We start from the raw sequence: 20858 nt of genomic DNA, 5'->3' as shown, positions 1-20858 counted from the left end.
TCAGTCACAGCAAGCAAAGAGCCGTTGATCAATATTACCAGAAGGCTTGGAGCATCTTGGGCCATCACCTCAGTCTTCTTTATGCTGATTGTTAAGGCAAACTCTTTACAGGCATTTGAGAACCTGTCCATCAGGCGTTGGAGTCCATCAGGTGTATGACTCACAAGGGCTGCGTCATCGGCAAATAGTAGCTCCCTAAGGAGCACGCGTGTTACCTTTGTTTTAGTGCGTAAGCAGGCCAGGTTGTAAAGTTTGCCATCATGGCGGGTGTGGATATAGACCCCATTGTCGGAGGACTGGAAGGCATACATCAAGAGCAGTGAGAAAAAGATCTCGAACAGCGTTGGGGCAAGTACACAGCTCTGTTTAACTCCACTGAGAATCAGGAAAGGCTTGGAGGTACTACCCTCAAAGCTGGCAGTGCTTTTCATGTTGCTGTGGAAGGACTTGATTATGCTGAGCAGCTTTGGTGGGCAACCTATCTTCTCAAGTAGCCTGAACAGTCCGCTATGGCTTACGAGATCGAAAGCCTTTGTGAGGTCAACAAAAGCAAGGTAGAGGGGTTTCCGCTGCTCCCGACACTTTTCCTGTAACTGTCTCACTGAGAATACCATGTCGATAGTGGAGTGCCCCGCTCTGAACCCACACTGTGCCTCTGGGTACACACGGTCGGCTAGTACCTGTAGTCTGACAAGAACCACATGAGTGAAAACCTTCCCAACTATGCTTCGAAATCCCACGATAGTTGTTGCAATCGGTTCTATCCCCTTTGTTTTTATACAAAGTCACAATATTGGCATCCCGCATGCTCTGTGGCACCTCACCTTCGTTCCAGCATAAGCAAAGAAGTTCATAGAGGTGTGGGAGAAGCGCTGGTTTTCCTTCCTTAACTACCTCTGGTGGGATTGTATCGTTCCCTGGTGCTTTTCCACTAGAAAGGGCATCAATTGCCTTTTCTAACTCTGCCATAGTAGGCTCTGTATCTAGTTCTTCGAGGACTGTCATTGATGGAATGCTGTTTATGGCCTCCTTGGATACTGTGTTCTCCGTGGAGTACAGCTCCGAGTAATGTTCAACCCACCGATCCATCTGTCCCTGTTGGTCAGTGATGGTGTCGCCAGTTTTTGCTTTTAAGGGGGCTGTTTTCTTTATGGTCAGACCAGTGGCCTGCTTAATGCCTTCGTACATGGCCCTAACATTGCCAGTCAAGGATGCATGTTCTATGGAGGAGCAAAGCTGTAGCCAATAGTCATTTGCGCATTTCCTTGCTAGTTTTTGACTACTAGCCTTAGCATTCTTTAGCAAGAGTAAGTTCTGCAAAGTGGGGTCCCTCTTCCATTTAACTAATGCTTCTTTTTTGGCCCGGGTTGCTGGCTCCATAACCATAAGGTTGGCTTCGTACCAGTCAACATTTCTCTTTTCCTTCTTCCCAAATGCGGCAATAGCAGACTTGTATATAGCAGCGCTGAGGTGCTGCCATCGTGTTTCTGCTGACACAACATCCCTGGCCAGTCTCAGGCCATTGATAAGGGAATGGAATTTGTTTTTACTGTCAATATCTTTAGTACGGGCAGTGTTTATCCTTGGGAGTCTCCTAGGCCTTGCATGGTGCAGCAGTTTTCTTCCTTGTAGCGCTATTTTGCTGATAACAAGGGAATGATCGGAGTCACAGTCAGTGTTGTGATAGCTCTGTGTGCTGTGCACCGTTTGGAGGGTTTTCCTTCTGGTAATAACGAGGTCAAGCTGGTGCCATCGATGTGATCTGGGGTGCATCCAGGAGACTTTGTGCTTTTCCTTGTTTGGGAAATAAGTATTTGTTATACATAAGTTCCTGGCGCAACATAGTTCCAAAATTCTCTGTCCGTTTTCATTTATTTTGCCCACTCCAAAGTGGCCGATGCATGCCGGCCAGACATCGTGCTCAGCGCCAACTCTGGCGTTGAAATTGCCAAGCAGGTAGATGTCCTCTGTTGGAGACATTTGACTAATAAGCTCATCGAGCTCATTGTAGAACTTGTCTTTGTCTCAGTAGGGGAATTAAGCGTGGGTGCATAGACAGACACAAGGTTTACTGGACTGTTTGTGGAGTTTAGACGAAGGCACAGTAGCCATTCGCTACCGCCAGAAGGTGCTTCTATCATGGTTAGGAGAGATGTTCTTACTGCGAACCCAACTCCGTGTTCATGTCTGTCATCCTGGTGTTTCCCCTTCCAGAAGAAGGTGTATTGGCTTTCTTGTAACGAGCCATCATTTGCAAGTCTAGTTTCTTGGAGTGCAGCAATGTCCACGTTTAGTTTGGCAAGTTCAGCATCAATGACAGCTGTTTTTCGGTTTTCATCGATAAGTTGTAAGTCATTTGACAATCCTGTTAACATTGCCCTAACGTTCCAGCTTGCTATATGAAGTGCTGGAGACTTCCTTTGCTTTGTGCGAGCAGGTGTGCTGAGTATCGGCCTGCTTGTCAAGCGCGAGCGCCCTAAGCCCCTTACACCCAAAGGAGCAGCAGACCATGATGGATCAGCACCCTATTGACTGGGGGCTGCCCAGCTTCAGGCGGGCGGTAGCTGATCAGTGGAGCATGGCGGCTCCTCCCACTGTCGGAGTCAGCCCGTGGCGTCCTTTTTCTACGCCAATTGAAATAGGACTTATTACCCGTAACTGCTGACTCCCGTGTTGTGCCCTTGCTTGTAACCACAAAGATGGAGTGACTTCTCCATGACGCAAAATGCCTGGGCAGGGTTATGGAGATCCTGAGTTGCCCAAGCGTCAGGACCCCCCTCTCAGCCTCGCTGATGTGGTCCAGAGGAAAGCAGTGCAGTACATCTGGCACCAACTTGGCTGCAGGAGCTGCCAGAAGAGTTGACTGGTAGCCAGGTCAAACCGCCTAACGGGGCTCCGCTCCGAGTTTTCTGTCAGGGTTTACTTCCTTAGCCTTCCACTATCCCTAGCACTCACAAGGCAGTGAGACTATTTACCCATAGTTGGGGCCCTAGACAGGTGCTGTCACTCTGGGCCAGAGCGAGCCTGGGAGTAGTGATAGCTAAGGTGTCACTCCACTCTCCCCACAGCCGGACCATGGCCCTATCACCAGTTGCAGTTTAACGTCATACCCAGGACTAAATAATAATAATAATAATAATAATAATAATAATAATAATACATGCATACATACTAAAACACATGATACATTTCTGAAATCTGTATCTGTACACTGCTAACTGTCTACAATGTTTATATTATATTCTACAGAAACGTGGCTGAATATTTTGTCCCATCTGACTGATGAACCCTGTGAACTGTGAAAATGATCATATTATAAACACACCTGCAGGATTTAAACTAACTTTATGCCTCTGTTATTACACTAGTGCCTTATAGCTCTATCTCAGTTATACAGGCTATAAATATATATTCTCAGTAGGTTATAGGGGAGACTTGGGACATGTTTTCAGCTTTTGTAGATTGTGTGAAATTCTTTGCAGGTACCAGTGACATTCATACTGCATTAGAGAGGATTTTCCTCTTATACCCTCTCACCACAACATGAGTTTCTCAGCTCGTAACATGCACTGGCCTTCAGGACTCACTTTCTCAGTTTTTTTTTGCAGAGAAACATGGGACACTGAGGGGGAACATTATGTTGGAAGACTTGGGACATAGTGAGGAGACATGAAACAAAAATAAAATACCTAGCTTAATTTTTATTTATTATCAAAACTTGTCCCATATGAACTGTATGAACACACAATGCTGATACAGTGATAGAAAAATGTCAGTTTACCCAAAACCTGACTCGACAAAACAGTTCCATTCTCAAGAAGGAATGAAATCAGACTAATCTTCATGCAGGGACACGCCCACATTTTTAACAAACTTTTTAAAACCATTTTATATTTGTAAACTACAAGAAAAAAACCTGTAACATGATCTTACTGCAGGGTCCAACTTCATGGCTCCAAAGGAAGTCAGTTACTCTCAGGGACAACATCGAACTTCTGATGTCATCTAAAACCTGATTGGTGGAAATTAATTTATGGGAATACAAACTGTCCCAACTCTCCCTGCTCTCCTCTACATGGTTCCAACTGACCTAATTAAACAAATTCACCCTTGTTAATTTTTATTTCTGTGCACTTCTACTGGTGTTACATACAATATACTGAGTGTAATCCAGTTTTTAGCCCATAATCAGCTCAGTAATCTGTGAAAAACAAAAACAACTTTGTTAAACAATCCTTTTGAATCACAGCCTGTTAGATGTGATGAGGTGTTAAAATCAGGGAGCTTAAGTTTCTGTGAACAGCCGTTCAGGAGTTATTTGATAAAAATGTAAATCATGGTAAATCATGGAAGGCACAGTCAGGTCAAGTTTATTTCGATAGCGCTTTTAACAATAGACATTGTTGCAAAGCAGCTTTACAGAATTTTAATGACTTTAAACATGAGCTAATTTTATCCCTAATCTATCCCCAATGATGAAGCCTGTGGCAACGGTGGCAAGGAAAAACTCCCTCAGACGACATGAGGAAGAAACCTCGAGAGGAACCAGACTCAAAAGGGAACCCATCCTCATTTGGGCAACAACAAGCAACATGACTATAACATTAACAGTTTTAACATGATGTCAGTTTCGTTGATGTTATAAACTCTTCATTGATGGAAACTCGAGTGCAAAACTGTTCATGACGACTGCAGTCCTAAAGTTAGCAAGTCAACTGTAGTCCTCAGCCATAAAAGCATTACTGTAAGAGTCCAGAGCGTCTTCCAGGTGTGACTTTCAACTGTCCATATGGGGCCGTCCTCCACAGGAGCGATGTGATGAGACTCCAACCAGACACAGGGCACCAGGATGGATCAGGCAGGTCCGAGGAGCAGAAGAGGTTCAGCATCTCGATCTCAGGATTGACATGTAACTCAGAGGGACAGATGGGGGGGGGGCTCAAGAGAGAGAAAACACAGGTTGTTAGGTATGCCCAATGCCACCTGAATAAGTAGGAACAGTATACATTTTGCACTGAGTACAAGCAGGGACTCCGGCAAAACTAACTATGCAGCATAACTAAAAGGGGAGAGCCAGAAGGTAACACAGGCATGAGGGGCCCCGGGACATAAAGTAGCAGCCACTACACCATCAACAAACTTGAGTGAGCAAGCGAGTGGGGACTGACAGCATCCATACATCCCAGTTTACCAAAACACTCTGTCTGAGGATCCTCCAGATCTACTCCTTTACCTCATAAACACCATTAACACAAGGATTGACTAAACAGATATGTTTTCAGCCGAGACTTGAACGCTGAGACTGTGTCTGATTCCCAAACACTACTTGTCAATCCTGAGATCGAGATGCTGAACCTCTTCTGCTCCTCGGACCTGCCTGATCCATCCTGGTGCCCTGTGTCTGGTTGGAGTCTCATCACATCGCTCCTGTGGAGGACGGCCCCACGAGGACAGTTGAAAGTCACACTTGGAAGACGCTCTGGACTCTTACAGTAATGCTTTTATGGCCAAGGACTACAGTTGACTTGCTAACTTTAGGACTGCAGTCGTCATGAACAGTTTTGCACTCAAGTTTCCATCAACGAAGAGTTTATAACATCAACGAAACTGACTTCATATTAAAACTGTTAATGTTATAGTCATGTTGTCTGTTGTTGCCCAAATGAGGATGGGTTCCCTTTTGAGTCTGGTTCCTCTCGAGGTTTCTTCCTCATGTTGTCTGAGGGGTTTTTCCTTGCCACCGTCACCACAGGCTTCATCATTGGGGATAGATTAGGGATAAAATTAGCTCATGTTTAAAGTCATTAAAATTCTGTAAAGCTGCTTTGCAACAATGTTTATTGTTAAAAGCGCTATACAAATAAACTTGACTTGACTTGAAAGGCTGTTCTATAACTGTGGGGCTTTGTAAGAAAAGGCTCCGCCCCCTGATGTAGCCTTCACTATACGAGGTACCAGCAGATAGCCTGCACCTTTTGATCTAAGTAGGCGTGGCGGGTCATAGAGGACCAAAAGTTCACTCAGGTACTGTGGTGCGAGACCATTCAGTGCTTTAAAGGTCAATAGTAGTATTTTATAATCAATAGGAAATGTGATTGGGAGCCAATGCAGTGTGGATAAGACAGGGGTGATGGGGTCATATTTTCTAGTTCTAGTAAGGACTCTTGCTGCTGCATTTTGAACTAATTGGAGCTTGTTTATGCACTTATTGGAACATCCAGACAGTAAGGCATTACAATAATCCAACCTGGAGGTAACGAACATTCAGTGCTTTAAAGGTCAATAGTAATAATAATAATAATAATAATAATAATAATACATTTTATTTATAAGCACCTTTCAAGGTACCCAAGGACACTGAACAGTAAAAAACAAACAATAAAAGCAGAACAATAAAATAACAACAATAATAAAATAATAAGAAATAAATAATAATAATAATAATAATAATAATAATAATAATAATAATAATAATAATAATAATAATAACATTATTAAAAATCAAAGAGAAAAAGCCAAGCTAAAGAGATGTGTTTTTAGCTGTTTTTTGAAAGAGGACAGTGTTGAGCATTGGCGCAACGCTAGTGGCAGGGCATTCCACAGCTTAGGGCCATTTACACTGAAAGCCCTGTCACCCATAGAACAGAGCCGAGAGTAAGGGACCGCTAATAGGTGGGCATCTGTGGAGTGAAGATTTAAAGGTAACTGATATGGAGTTAGGAGATTTGATAAATAGGGAGGGGCCAGGTTATGTAGGGATTTGTAAACAAGTAAGATAATTTTGTACTGGATGCGGTATTTGACTGGGAGCCACTGCAGGTTATATAGAATAGGAGTGATATGATCCCAGGGCCTGGTGTGAGTGAGTACCCTAGCAGCTGAGTTTTGGATATATTGCAGCCTATCTAGTCACTTGGCTGGGATGCCATCTAGCAGGGCATTGCAGTAGTCCAGTCTTGAGGTGACAAAAGCATGTATAAGCGTTTCAGCTGCAGATGAAGTCAAGGAGGGACGGAGTTTGGAGAGACTTTTCTGGTGAAAAAAAGCTGTTTTAGTGATACTTTTAATGTGTGAGTCAAAAGAGAGAGTAGAGTCCAGAATAACACCCAAATTTCTTACTTCAAGAGTAGTGGAAGTGAAATAACCAGGAATAGATAGCTGTGAGTGCTCCAGTTTTTTCAAGATAGAAGGGGTGGAAATGAGGATGACTTCTGTTTTGTCTTGATTTAATTTAAGAAAGTTCTGCACCATCCAGTTGTTAACTGCATTTAGACAGTTGACGAGATTGGACGGAGGGAGTGGGTGAGAGGGTTTGATTTGAATATAAATTTGGGTATCATCTGCATAACAGTGAAAGTTAAGCCCATAATGCTGTATTATGTGGCCAAGAGGAAGGATGTATATTACAAATAATAAAGGTCCCAAGACAGAGCCCTGAGGGACACCATGAATGAGGGGTGATTTCGGGGATCTAAAGTCTCCAATTGACACAAACTGTTCTCTCATGGTAAGATAAGATTTGAACCAGGCTAAAGAAGAACCAGTGATGCCAAGCAGAGTTTCTAAGCGACTCAATAAAAGATTGTGACATACAGTGTCAAAAGCTGCTGTAAGGTCGAGGAGAACAAGTATACTGACATGGACAGTGTCAGCAGCTAACAGCAAATCATTGACAACCTTGACCAGGGCAGTCTCGGTGCTGTGCATGGCCCTAAACCCAGACTGAAACTTCTCCCAAAGATTATATTGAGTTAAATGCTCTTGGAGCTGATTGGCAACAATACGCTCTAGGACTTTTGCAATGAAGGGAAGATTGGAAATGGGGCGATAATTTTTAAAATCATCAATAGCTGCTCCAGGTTTTTTCAAGACAGGAGTGATAGCTGCTGTTTTGAGAGCCTGAGGGACTAATCCAGTTGAAAGGGATGAGTTTATTATCTTAACCAGTAGGGGACAGAGAACTGGCAGGCAAATCTTAACCAAAGAGGTGGGCATAGGGTCGAGGAGACAGGTGGTAGGCCTGGATTTAGATACTAAGCTGAAGACATACTGCTCATCAACTAATGAGAAAGCAAAGAAAGATCCAACTGGTGGTGGACAGGAAAAAGGGGATCTTAGAGGAAGTGATGGAAGTGGATTTGATCTGCTTGTATATAGAGTTGATTTTATCTTGGAAAAATTCAAGAAATTTACAACAAAGATCAGTGGAAGGAGTAAGAGGAAAGTTTTTAGCAGGCAAAAGAAGTTTGTTTACAGTAGAAAAAAGCGCTCTAGGGTTTCCTTGGCCTCTGGAAATGATGGTGGTGTAATAGCTGGTCTTGGCATCAATTAGAGACTCTTTGTAGGCAGAGACATGGTTACTATATGCTAGTACATGAACTGTCAGGCCAGTTTTACAACTAAGTCTCTCCAGCTGCCGACCAGCAGCCTTCATTTTACAAAGCTCAGGTGTGAACCATGGAGCAGAGTGAGAGAAGGAGACAGTACGCGTCTAGTAAAAAAACAAAACAGCAGATAGCCTGTACCTTTTGATCTAAGTAGGCGTGGTGGGTCATAGAGGACCTATTACTACTACTAATACTACTATTGACCTTTAAAGCACTGAATGGTCTCGCACCACAGTACCTGAGCGAACTTTTGGTCCTCTATGACCCGCCATGCCTACTTAGATCAAAAGGTACAGGCTATCTGCTGTTTGTTTGTTTTTTTGCCCACCCATTTTTGTGATTTTATTTTCTTGCTCTTTTTTTAATGTACCGCTCTTCGCCCTTCTAATTGCCCTTCGGGGATAAATAAAGTTTTGTCTGATCTGGTTTGATCTGAACTAGTCTTTCTGTGTTGTGTAGTGACATTAAATTTCTTATTTTAGCAATATTCTGAGATGAAAGAAAGCTATCCGGGTAATGTTATCGATGTGAGTTTTGAATGAAAGACTGGGGTCAATAATCACTCCGAGGTCTTTTACTGCTGCACGTGAAGAAACAGAAAGGCCATCCAGAGTTACTGTGGAATCAGAAAACTTACTTCTAGCTGCATGTGGTCCGAGTACAAGTACTTCAGTCTTGTCAGAGTTAAGCAGAAGGAAATTAATAAGCATCCAGTGTCTAATGTCCTTAACACATTCCTCAATTCTATTAAGCTGGAGTCTCTCATCAGGTTTTGCAGAAACATACAACTGTGTGTCATCAGCATAACAGTGGAAACTAATACAATGTTTATGAATAATATCACCCAGAGGGAACATATATAAAGAAAAAAGCAGTGGACCCAAGACAGAACCTTGTGGAACACCAAACTTTACCTCAGTATGTCTAGAAATATCACCATTTACATCAACATACTGATAGCGATCAGTTAAATAAGAGCTGAGCCAGGAGAGGGCCGTTCCCTTAACTCCCACAACATTTTCTAGTCTATCCAGAAGAATGGAATGATCAATGGTATCAAATGCTGCACTAAGCAGCGAGACACAGCCCTGATCAGACGCCAACAGTAGGTCGTTTACTACTTTAACCAGAGCTGTCTCTGTGCTATGATGAGGTCTAAATCCTGACTGATACATTTCATGGATGTTATTCCTATGTAAATATGAGCATAACTGCTGTGCCACAGCTTTTTCAAGGATCTTGGAGATAAAGGGGAGGTTTGATATTGGCCGATAATTGGACAGCTGACAGGGATCAAGGTCAGGTTTTTTAATCAGGGGTTTGATAACTGCTAGTTTAAAGGATTTGGGTACATAGCCAATCGTAAGAGAAGAATGTATTATTTTTAGAAGCGGCCCAATTACTTCAGGTATTATCTGTTTGAATAGACGTGTAGGTAAGGGATCTAGTACACAAGTTGTGGCTTTTGATGCCGAGATTAATGAAAGTAATTCAGTTTCTCTAAGGGGAGTAAAACATTCTAATTGCTGATCTGATACAGTTATATTGTTAACTACAGGGTCACTTACATTGTCTGACCGTAAATTAGTAGTTTGAATTTTTTGTTGGATATTTTCAATTTTGTCATTAAAAAAAATTCATGAAGTCGTTGCTACTCCATACTGCAGGTGTGCATGTGTCTATAGTGGACTTATTCCTGGTTAATTTTGCTACAGTATTAAATAGGAATCTAGGATTATTTTTGTTATCTTCTATTAGGGAGGAGAGATATGTTGATCTCGCAGCACTAAGAGCTTTTCTATACTTCAGGAAGCTCTCCTTCCAAGCTAATTTGAACACTACTAATTTTGTTTGACGCCATTTATGTTCCAATTTTTGAGTGGTCTGTTTTAAAGTGTGAGTGTCATCATTATACCAGGGCAGGGCAGGAATTTCACGAGGGCCATGGCCCTCGTGCCCTCTCAATTTGGCCTTGTGCCCTTGGAAAAAAATATCTGCCGTTAGGCCACAGTGGCCTTGATGCCCTGCGGTTTTGTAGTTTGCCTCGTGACTGCCAATAGGCTTTAACATCACCTGCATCTATTGAGAAAAAAATACATCTTTTGATGACATTCTGGATTCTTATTGGGCAACTCATCAGTGGTGGATCGGACTCGAGCCTGGCATGAACCGCTCCGAAGTGCTATAATGACACCAATCTATCACCAGCCAACCAGGAGACTTAATCAAACGCATCCCCCGCCCACTTGTGTCTGCGTCTGAGATGTTGAATTTTCACAGAAGGAGGGAAGAAGTTGACTGAGGTAAGACTGTGTGATAAATTAACGAACGAATAAGATAGCAATTTCAACATATAGGGCTTAAGTTTGTTACCGTTAAATAAGCATTGCTTGTACAGTAATGTTATGTCGTTACAACGTTGACCCACTTTTAACGTGCCGAGTACCGACTGTAGCTGCTAACAAATGCTAATTAGCTTGCTGTCAAGTTTTTTCTTTGTCGAGCTTTAAGCGTGAGGTCATGGATGCTCCTACTGCTTGTTCCCGCCGTAATATGATGCGTGATGTGTGCTGTTGTCTGTTCATAGCCACTTTTTTAATTTATGCAGTTAGCGTTGTTTTGTTACTAGTATTGTATGTTTCTTTTTGCTGTTTAACCGAAGTGTAGCTGCTGCCATCTTGACGAGACCATCGCAAGAGATTTTATCTCATTGTTAAAAACAGAAAAATGCAGGCATATTGTCCAAGGAGCATGCAAAGTGCAAAGACTTTAAATTGCTCTGTGTAAATTAGAAAATGGCGCAACTTCCTCTGTAGCCGTCAACGGACAAGCACAGACTTGTCTGGAGTTTTGAGCCAATCAGAACAGGGCAGCACTGCGGCCTGAGGTAAAACATGATAGTTTAAGTTTGTTTAAATTACAGAAATGAGTAACCCATTGACTGTCTCATATACTCTTCATATACTCACACTGTTTAAGTAATGCAATAAAACTCATCTTTAAAAGTGGAATTTACTCAAACTGTTTGCATAGAATGAACTTTGGGGTTAACAGTGTAATAGCGTTGCAGTGTTCTACAAATTTGCAATTTAATATTTCAGATCTTGAGACATGAAAGTGCTATTTTAAAAAATAAAAGGTCAGAAATGTTTTCTTTGTCGTCTATTTAGTTCATTTTATTTCCTCAATAATTTTCCTTGATTGAGAAATCGGTCTGGGCTCTTATGGATTAATCAGTAGCCTGCATGCTAGTATATGTTCCATTTACAGTCAAACATTTTGATGAACTCCAGGCTCAATTTTGATGAATCAAAAATCTGCGTAGTAGTACAGTCTGAAGATGCTCTCGCACATTCGGTGTCAGTTGAACAAAAATTATGGGAGGATATCGGTTTAATAAGTTTTAAAATTTTTGAAGTGAGTGATGGATTGATAAGTTTAGATGTGTTCAATATTTTCTTATCTTCAGACATAATAGTGTAGGAGATGTTTCTTTACCTGTGCTTGATAGTTTCAACTGAGACTCCAATCTTCCTCAGAAGAGTCATTAGTCCTTAAATTAAATTCATTATAGATGTGAACTTAAAATCATTGTTTTATTTTATGGCCTCGGTGCCCTGGCTTTTGGCCTTCATGCCCTCAAAAAACTGACAGCACAAAAGGCCAAGTGGCCCCGCCCCTAAAATGACAAAATTCCAGGCCTGTACCAGGGTGCTAATTTTTTTCTCTCTGACCATTTTCCTTTTTAGAGGAGCTACATTATCTAAAGTATGGCGGAATGTTGACTCTAAGCATTCAGTTGCCTGATCAAGTTCTGCAGGGGCTGACAGTGACCCAATCAAAGTTGATAACACTGGGAGATCATTTATAAAGCTCTGTACAGTAGTTGACGTGAATGTACGTTTAATACAGTAGCGTGGTGAGGTGCATATATTATTACTCAGACATATTTTGAATGAGATGAGATAATAATCTGAGATAACTTCAGACTGTGGAAGTGTGACTATATTTTCTACCTTTAACCTGAATGTTAGTATTAGATCGAGGGTGTGACCACCATTATGGGTCGGTCCTATGACATTCTGCTTAATCCCGACTGAATCTAAGATGGACACAAACGCTGTTTTCAAAGGGTCTTCTGGGTTATCGAAGTGAATATTAAAATCTCCGACAACTAAAGCTTTGTCTAAGGAAATAACCAGATCTGAGATAAAATCTGCAAATTCAGAAAGAAACTCAGAATATGGCCCCGGGGGCCTGTAAATAATAAGCAATGGAATTAACTGGGTAGACTTATTTTTCGAGGCTACATACATTGAGTATGAAGAACTTCAAATGTATTAAATTTATAACCAGGTTTGTGTGTTACACCTAGATAATCATTATAAATAACCGCGACGCCTCCTCCTCTGCCAGTTAGACGAGGCTGGTGTATATAACTGTATCCAGGAGGACTCGCTTCATTTAATGCTATATATTCATTTGGCTTAATCCATGTTTCAGTTAAACAAAGTACATTAAACTCCTGATCAGTAATGAGTTCATTAACCATTAGCGCTTTAGATGTAAGAGATGTAATATTTAATAGCCCCACCTTTAGATCAAAGGTGCTGGCAGCGGCTGTACAGTCAGTATGATCTAATTTTATATTGATTAGGTTACCGGAACAAACTCTGAATATTTCTACCTTTTTGTTGAGCTCGGGGAACAGACACAGTCTCGATGTAGTGGACCCTGAGTGACGACTCTGTGCAGCTAGCAGACAGTCGGTTTAGCCTGTTCGTCTGCTCCCTGGCCTTGGCTCTGGATTGTCAGAAATTAACTAGACCTGTTCTGAGACTATGACCTATGCTGCAGGAAATGAGAGCAGCACCTTCCCGAGTGGGATGGATACCGTCCCGCCCTAACAGGCCAGCAGTGCCCTCAAAATTAGCCCAATTATCTATAAAGCCCACACTGTTTTCAGAGCACCACCTGGACAACCAGCAGTTCAGTGACCATAACCTGCTGTAAGCTACATCGCCACGCCGCATTGGGATGGGGCCAGAGCATACTACAGCATCGGACATCACCTTCGCTAATTTAAACACCTCTACAAAGTTACTCTTAGTAACCTCAGACTGACGAAGGCGTATATCATTAGCTCCTGCATGGATAACTATCTTTGAGAACCTGTGCTTGCCTAGGAACCTAAGATTACCTGCTATGTCCGGCACCCTGGCTCCCAGTATACACCTGATTAAAGCTGCTGGTGCCCCTAAAGGCTGAGCTAATTTCACATGCCGTATGATAGAGTCCCCTATAACCAGAGCTCTTTCAGATTTCTCAGCGGGTGCATCACTCAGGAGAGTAAACCTGTTCGACATGTGACGCGGAGAGGAGTGGTGCTCCTGTGGGCGAGCCTCAGCGGTAGCTTTGGCTCTATGCTTATGCCACCGAGCCATCACCCATTCGCCCCGCTGTAAGGGCTCTAATGCCGGAGTTGGGGGATTGCCAACTCCACCTAGGGCATCCAGACTTTTCCCTACAGAAACTACACTGTTCTCATTCTCACTGGCCTTCTCTAAAGCCTGGACACGCACTTCTAGCACGATAATCTTCTCCGTCAGAGAGCTAACTAATCTGCACTTATCACAAATAAAGCTATCACTAGTGACAGAGGAAGAATGATGAAACATCCTGCACTCAGCACACTGAACAGGCTGAAGGTGTGCCATGATGAAAAGATTCATGTACCTTAATCGAGGATCTGTTGATATTAAAGCAGATCCGATGTGGATGGCCTCCGCTTGTGGTCTTTACACAGGAGGAGAAAAGAAAAAGAAAGCTTCTGGTCTCTGCATTTTTCCGAAAAAAGAGAGGAAAAAACGGAAAAAGGAAAGCGAAAGTGGAAAGTACAATAAAAAAATAAAAAGGATACTGGAAATTATTTGTAGAGGAAATAAAAAAAGATTAGTGATTAATGCCACCACTCGCAGAAAAAAGACTCGTCACAAACAACTTCTTCTAAAAAGGAAGTGTAGCACAGAATGTGCAGAGTCACTGTCGGCCTATAAATACTGACAATGATGATGTAATGCAGAGTGATAGTCGACTTTCTTGCAAAACCTTTCATTTCATCTCATCTCATTATCTGTAGCCGCTTTATCCTGTTCTACAGGGTCGCAGGCGAGCTGGATCCTATCCCAGCTGACTACGGGTGAAAGGCGGGGTTCACCCTGGACAAGTCGCCAGGTCATCACAGGGCTGACACATAGACACAGACAACCATTCACACTCACATTCACACCTACGCTCAATTTAGAGTCACCAGTTAACCTAACCTGCATGTCTTTGGACTGTGGGGGAAACCGGAGCACCCGGAGGAAACCCACGCGGACACGGGGAGAACATGCAAACTCCACACAGAAAGGCCCTCGCCGGCCACGGGGCTCGAACCCGGACCTTCTTGCTGTGAGGCGACAGCGCTAACCACTACACCACCGTGCCGCCCGCTTTTATTTCAAATTTGTAAAATAAATAAATAGACATTGTTTAATCCAAATGATAAAACACCATTCAAGTGTTAGTATGTGAACTGAAATCTTAACTGTGTTCAGGGAAAAATCAGATGTTTTCATCGAAACAAACATTTTTTTTTTTAAGTGGGGTTGTGTTTGTGGTACACTTTTCCAATGACGCCATCTAGTGTCCTAAATGTACATTCACGTTATTTAATTTCCCAGCTGTGGTCCTGGAGAAGCCCCTGTGATTATTCTCCCTGCACTAACACGCCCACTTCAGCACACGAGGGAAGGGCTGTTAATGAGCTGAGTAGTGTGTGTGTGTGTGTATGTGTGTGTGTGTGAATCAGGTGGGTTAGATCAGAGAAGATACTAAAATATGCATGACAGCAGGTTCTCCAGCGCAGGACCAGGGCTGGAGAGCTGTGCATTCGAGAAGAAGTGTGAGATAACAACCCTTATGGACCGCTTTTATATTTTACCAATGCTAAAAATGATTCTCCACATTTTGTGTGCCCGGGTCAAACATTTAAAAAGATGTCAGAATCATATTTATATCAGGACCCATCTACATTTTATCGTATCGTAGCTTCCCCTCTACATTTCATCTCACATTTAGGGTTATATAAACATGCCATTTTCTTTTGATGCTTTATTTATCATTGTTTTATTACTTTTCCTTTATTTAAATATTACCTACTACTACTAAGTAACCACAACTATAATAATTACACTCACTGGCCACTTTATTTATTAGGAACTTTATGCCTCTGTTATTACACTAGTGCCTTATATCTCTATCTCAGTTATACAGGCTATAAATATATATTCTCAGTAGGTTATAGGGGAGAGCAGGGAGACTTGGGACATGTTTTCAGCTTTTGTAGATTGTGTGAAATTCTTTGCAGGTACCAGTGACATTCATACTGCATTAGAGAGGATTTCCCTCTTATACCCTCTCACCACAACATGAGTTTCTCAGCTCGTAACATGCACTGGCCTTCAGGACTCACTTTCTCAGTTGTTATTATTTTTTTGCAGGGAGACATGGGACACTGAGGGGGACATTATGTTGGGAGACTTGGGACATAGTGAGGAGACATGGAACAAAAATAAAATAAAATACCTAGCTTAATCCTACATGTTTAATTGTTATTTATTATTCGAACTTGTCCCATATGAACTGTATGAACACACAATGCTGATAGTGATAGAAAAATGTCAGTTTACCCAAAACCTGACTCGACAAAACAGTTCCATTCTCAAGAAGGAATGAAATCAGACTAATCTTCATGCAGGGACACGCCCACGTTTTTAGTAAACTTTTTTAAACCATCCTGTCGGCCTACAAACTGTAATATATCATTAACTTAATACATTTCCACTCCATCCATCCATCCATCCATCCATCCATCCATCCATCCATCCATCCATCCATTATCTGTAGCTGCTTTATCCTGTTCTACAGGGTCGCAGGCAAGCTGGAGCCTATCCCAGCTGACTACGGGCTCCTCAAATGGTTCAGTCCTGATAAACTGAAACGGCAGGGTCATTTGAGCAAACCTGCATACTACTGTACTATATACTGTATACTGTACTATATACTGTACACTATATACTGTACTATATAGTATACTATATACTGTATACTGTATTATATACTGTACACTATATACTGTACTATATACTGTATACTATATACTATATACTGTATACTGCACTATATACTGTACACTATACTGTATACTATTTACTATATACTGTATACTGTACTATATACTGTACTATATACTATATACTGTACTATATACTGTATACTGTACTATATACTGTACACTATATACTGTACTATATACTGTACACTATATACTATATACTGTATACTGTACTGTATACTGTACTATATACTGTACTATATACTGTATACTGTACTATATACTATAGAGAATGTTAAAAATAGTACGTATAAAATATAAATAGTATTTCGAGCAGTTGAATGCGGTATCTGAGTTTCCTTTTTTCTCCGACAGAGGGCGGTAGAGAAACGACGGTCTGGGTGTCACAAGCCATAAACAAATGAAGGAGACCAAGAACAGTTTTGCTTGTAACTTGTTAAGAATGGCGAGTTTAAGCAGGTTGAACATGTAAATGTGTTAATGTTGAGTCTGGAATTTTATTAAAATATACTGGAAAACAAACAAACTAACAAATAAAGAAATACTAATATTTTGTCAGTTTAGACAAGGTAAAGTGTCTCAGGCCAAGTTTACATTAGACCGTATCTGTCTCGTTTTCTTCGTGGATGCACTGTCCGTTTACATTAAAACACCTGGAAATGCCGGGAAACGGGAATCCGCCAGGGTCCACATATTCAATCCAGATCGTGTCTGGTCCGGTGCTGTGTAAACATTGAGATACGCGGATACGCTGTGCTGAGCTCTAGCTGACGTCGTCATTGGACAGCGTCACTGTGACATCCACCTTCCTGATTCGCTGGCGTTGGGATCACACACACAGCGTCTCAGTCCCGAATCACTGCTCGTGCGCTTCACTCGCGCGCTCTGTGAGCTGCGCAGGGCCGGAGTGCGCACCCTCCAGAGGGCACTCGCTGTTCAGGGCGGAGTGATTTGGAGCGCAGGAGGAAGCGCTGAGCCGCACTGAGGTTTATTTACACATTTCAACCTCCTTCAGGCGCTTAAACTCAGTGAGAACATGAACATCACAGCCAGGTGTGTTTATCTGCTGGAGAAGGTGTTCGCTTGCCATCCTTCCACTTGCAAGTGGTGAGTGACTTGCGCATGCCCGATATGCACTGGGATCATGTGACGTGCCGTCTAATTAGTCATGTGATTAGCGTATCCGTGTATTAGCGTTGCTGTGTGCACGCGAATCGTTTTAAAAACGTTAATCTGATGATCCACTGATTCGAAATAATGTAAACAGGGCCTCAGTCCATAAGACACAGTACTCCATTATGAAATTGTTGAGTATTAACTGTATTAAACACACCACAGTCAACTAAATATTTTAATAAAACAAAAGGGGGTGGCATGGTGGTGCAGGGGTTCTCACTGTCGCCTCACAGCAAGCAGCTTCTGGGTTAAAGTGACCCTGCATAATTATATGAGCACTGTAATATTACATTTTAATATAAATATGCAGGTGATTAGAGGAAATCGTGCGTGCTGATTGGTCAAGAGATTCTGATTATTTCTTGATAATCACCTCGAGCGACTCAGCAAAATGGCGTCCAGTCATTTCGTCACTGTAAATGAGGAAGAATTACAAACGATGAAAGAAAATGCTGTCCCTAAAAGCACTAAAGATGCTCTAAAGTTTGGTCTAAAACTATTCAAAGGGAAGGAGAGATTGGGATTTATTTTATCAATTTCAAAACAAAGTATTTTATGTGACTCGGCGTAGATCAGTGACACGAGTCTGTGCCACAAAGTTATTACACTTACATGAAGATTTTGAAGATTGAAATAAATGATTTTTTAATACATTTAAAAATAATAATCCCCTGTGTATTTATACTAAAACAGTTATCCACCTGAGGCTCAGTGAATATCAGTGAATAATAACCTTGACTTTGGTTTGGTTATTATTCACCGATACTGACTTCACCTTCGGGAATAATAACTTCTGACTAACCTTGCTTGCTCGGTCTTTACAGGAAAATATCAGACCAAGGTCTTGACAGTACAGACTGAGCCGTAGACGAGGTCCGTACTAAAAGACAGAGGTCTGATATTTTCCCATAAAGACCAAGCAAGCGAGGTTAGTGAGAAGTTTATTATATGATTTTTTTTTATTTCTAAGATTAAAATAGACAGTCATTATAATGAGGCGTGATGCTGCTTTCAGTCACATCATATTTGTAACGTAGTTGAGTCGTGCATGCAGAATAAACGGCTTGCGGTTTCAAAACTAAATTTCTGTTAGCGGTTAGTGATTTCTGAATGCTCTTCAATGCTCATTTCTTGAATAACTCGGGGACTCTTGTTTGTCTTTTGTGTTTCAGCTGTTTTTGATTCTGTTTTGATTTCCAAATCTTTTTTGTCATTTTTGTTTTTGTTTGTTGTTTGCAATGTTGAAAGCTGGCGCCTTGAAAAGAAAGTCTGTAATCGCCTACGGGCATTACAGGAAAATACTGCCCTCCACAGAGCCAATCAGAGCGCACAATTTTATCAGAAGTAGCTTGTGCCATATAATAATTGTTAAATAATGTGTAAATAAGTGAAAACAAACAGATTTTTTAAACTATGCCACAGCCAGGCTCATTGCAGCAGCGTGGAGGTTTTTACAGTAAAGGAATAGAGCTGAAAGATTATTGACACTACAAACAGAGACTGTGGCTGAACAAACATATGGACTGTGTGTGTTATATAGATCTTCAAATGTGTACATGTGGAAATCACGGTTAAACTTGTTTGTGCACAGCGAGAGACCTGAATATTTAAAATAATCATTAATCATGTGAAGGAATTAGCGGCCAGTTCACCTGAAGCAAAATCCTACCTCACACCTAGTTTTAGTTCAAAATCTGTGAAGCTAATCAACAAAAGAACACATCAACTATGTTCAGACTGCACCCTGAAACGACCCATATCCGATTTTTTTGCCCATATGCGACCTGTATCCGATTTGTTATTGACAATCTGAACGACGCAGATCCGATTTTTTTCACATGCGACCCAGGCCGCTTGGATATGTGGTCCTAATTCCGATGCATATTCGATATTTTCACATGCGACTGCAGTCTGACCGGACAGGTCGCATTCATGCGACCTACACGTCATCAACAAGAGACAAACGTCACTATTCTGCGTTGGCTAATCCCGCCTCTTTGGTGGAAAACAACATTTGTACAGTTTTCAGAATTTAAATAGACTTTTATAGAATTGATCAAGCTAATGGTGGATTTGGTAGGGACCTGGATGTTGATCTGTTAGCCTGATTAAATGATACTTGGCTAAGAGCCAACTTGTCGCACTTCCTGTTTCCTGAGTTGTTCGCGCCGAGTCCTTTTTCCCGCGAGTGCCGGCGTTAATTACTAATCCTTTTTTAACTTTTTTTCTATAAATAAATTTCCAGTATCGTCTTCATTTTTATTATACTGTCGCTTTCATTTTTGTACTTTTCACTTTCGCTTTCCTTTTTCCGGTTTTTTTTTTCCGGTTTTTTCTCTTTCTTTTTTCGGAAGAACGCCGAGACCGGAAGCTTTCTTTTTCTCTCCTCCTGTGTAAAGTCCACAAGCGGAGGCCATCTGATCTGCTTTAATATCAACAGATCTTCATTTAAGGTACGTGAATCTTTTCATCATGGCACACCTTCAGCCTGTTCAGTGTGCTGAGTGCAGGATGTTTAGTCATTCTTCCTCCGTCACTAGCGATAGCTCTATTAGCTTTACTTGTGATAAGTGCAGATTAGTTAGCTCTCTGACGGAGAAGATTTCAGTGCTAGAAGCGCGTGTCCAGGCTTTAGAGCAGGTTAGTGAGCGTGAGAACAGTGTAGTTTCTGTTAGGGAAAGTCTGGACGCCCTAGGTGGAGTTAGCAATCCCCCAACTCCGGCATTAAAGCCCTTACAGCAGGGCGAATGGGTGACGGCTCGGCGGCATAAGCGTAGAGCCAAAGCTACCGCTGAGGCTCGCCCACGGGAGCACCACTCCTCTCCGCGTCACGTGTCGAACAGGTTTGCTCTCCTTAGTGATGCACCCACTGAGAAACCTGAAAGAGCTCTGGTTATAGGGGACTCTATCATACGGCACGTGAAATTAGCTCAGCCTTTAGGGGCACCAGCAGCTTTAGTCAGGTGTATACCGGGAGCCAGGGCGCCGGACATAGCAGGTAATCTTAGGGTCCTAGGCAAGCACAGGTTCTCAAAGATAGTTATCCATGCAGGAGCTAATGATATACGCCTTCGTCAGTCTGAGGTTACTAAGAGTAACTTTGTAGAGGTGTTTAA

Source organism: Neoarius graeffei, chromosome 11 (genome assembly GCF_027579695.1).
Source record: "Neoarius graeffei isolate fNeoGra1 chromosome 11, fNeoGra1.pri, whole genome shotgun sequence".
Classification (NCBI taxonomy): domain Eukaryota; kingdom Metazoa; phylum Chordata; class Actinopteri; order Siluriformes; family Ariidae; genus Neoarius; species Neoarius graeffei.
This window is presented reverse-complemented; position numbering follows the sequence as displayed.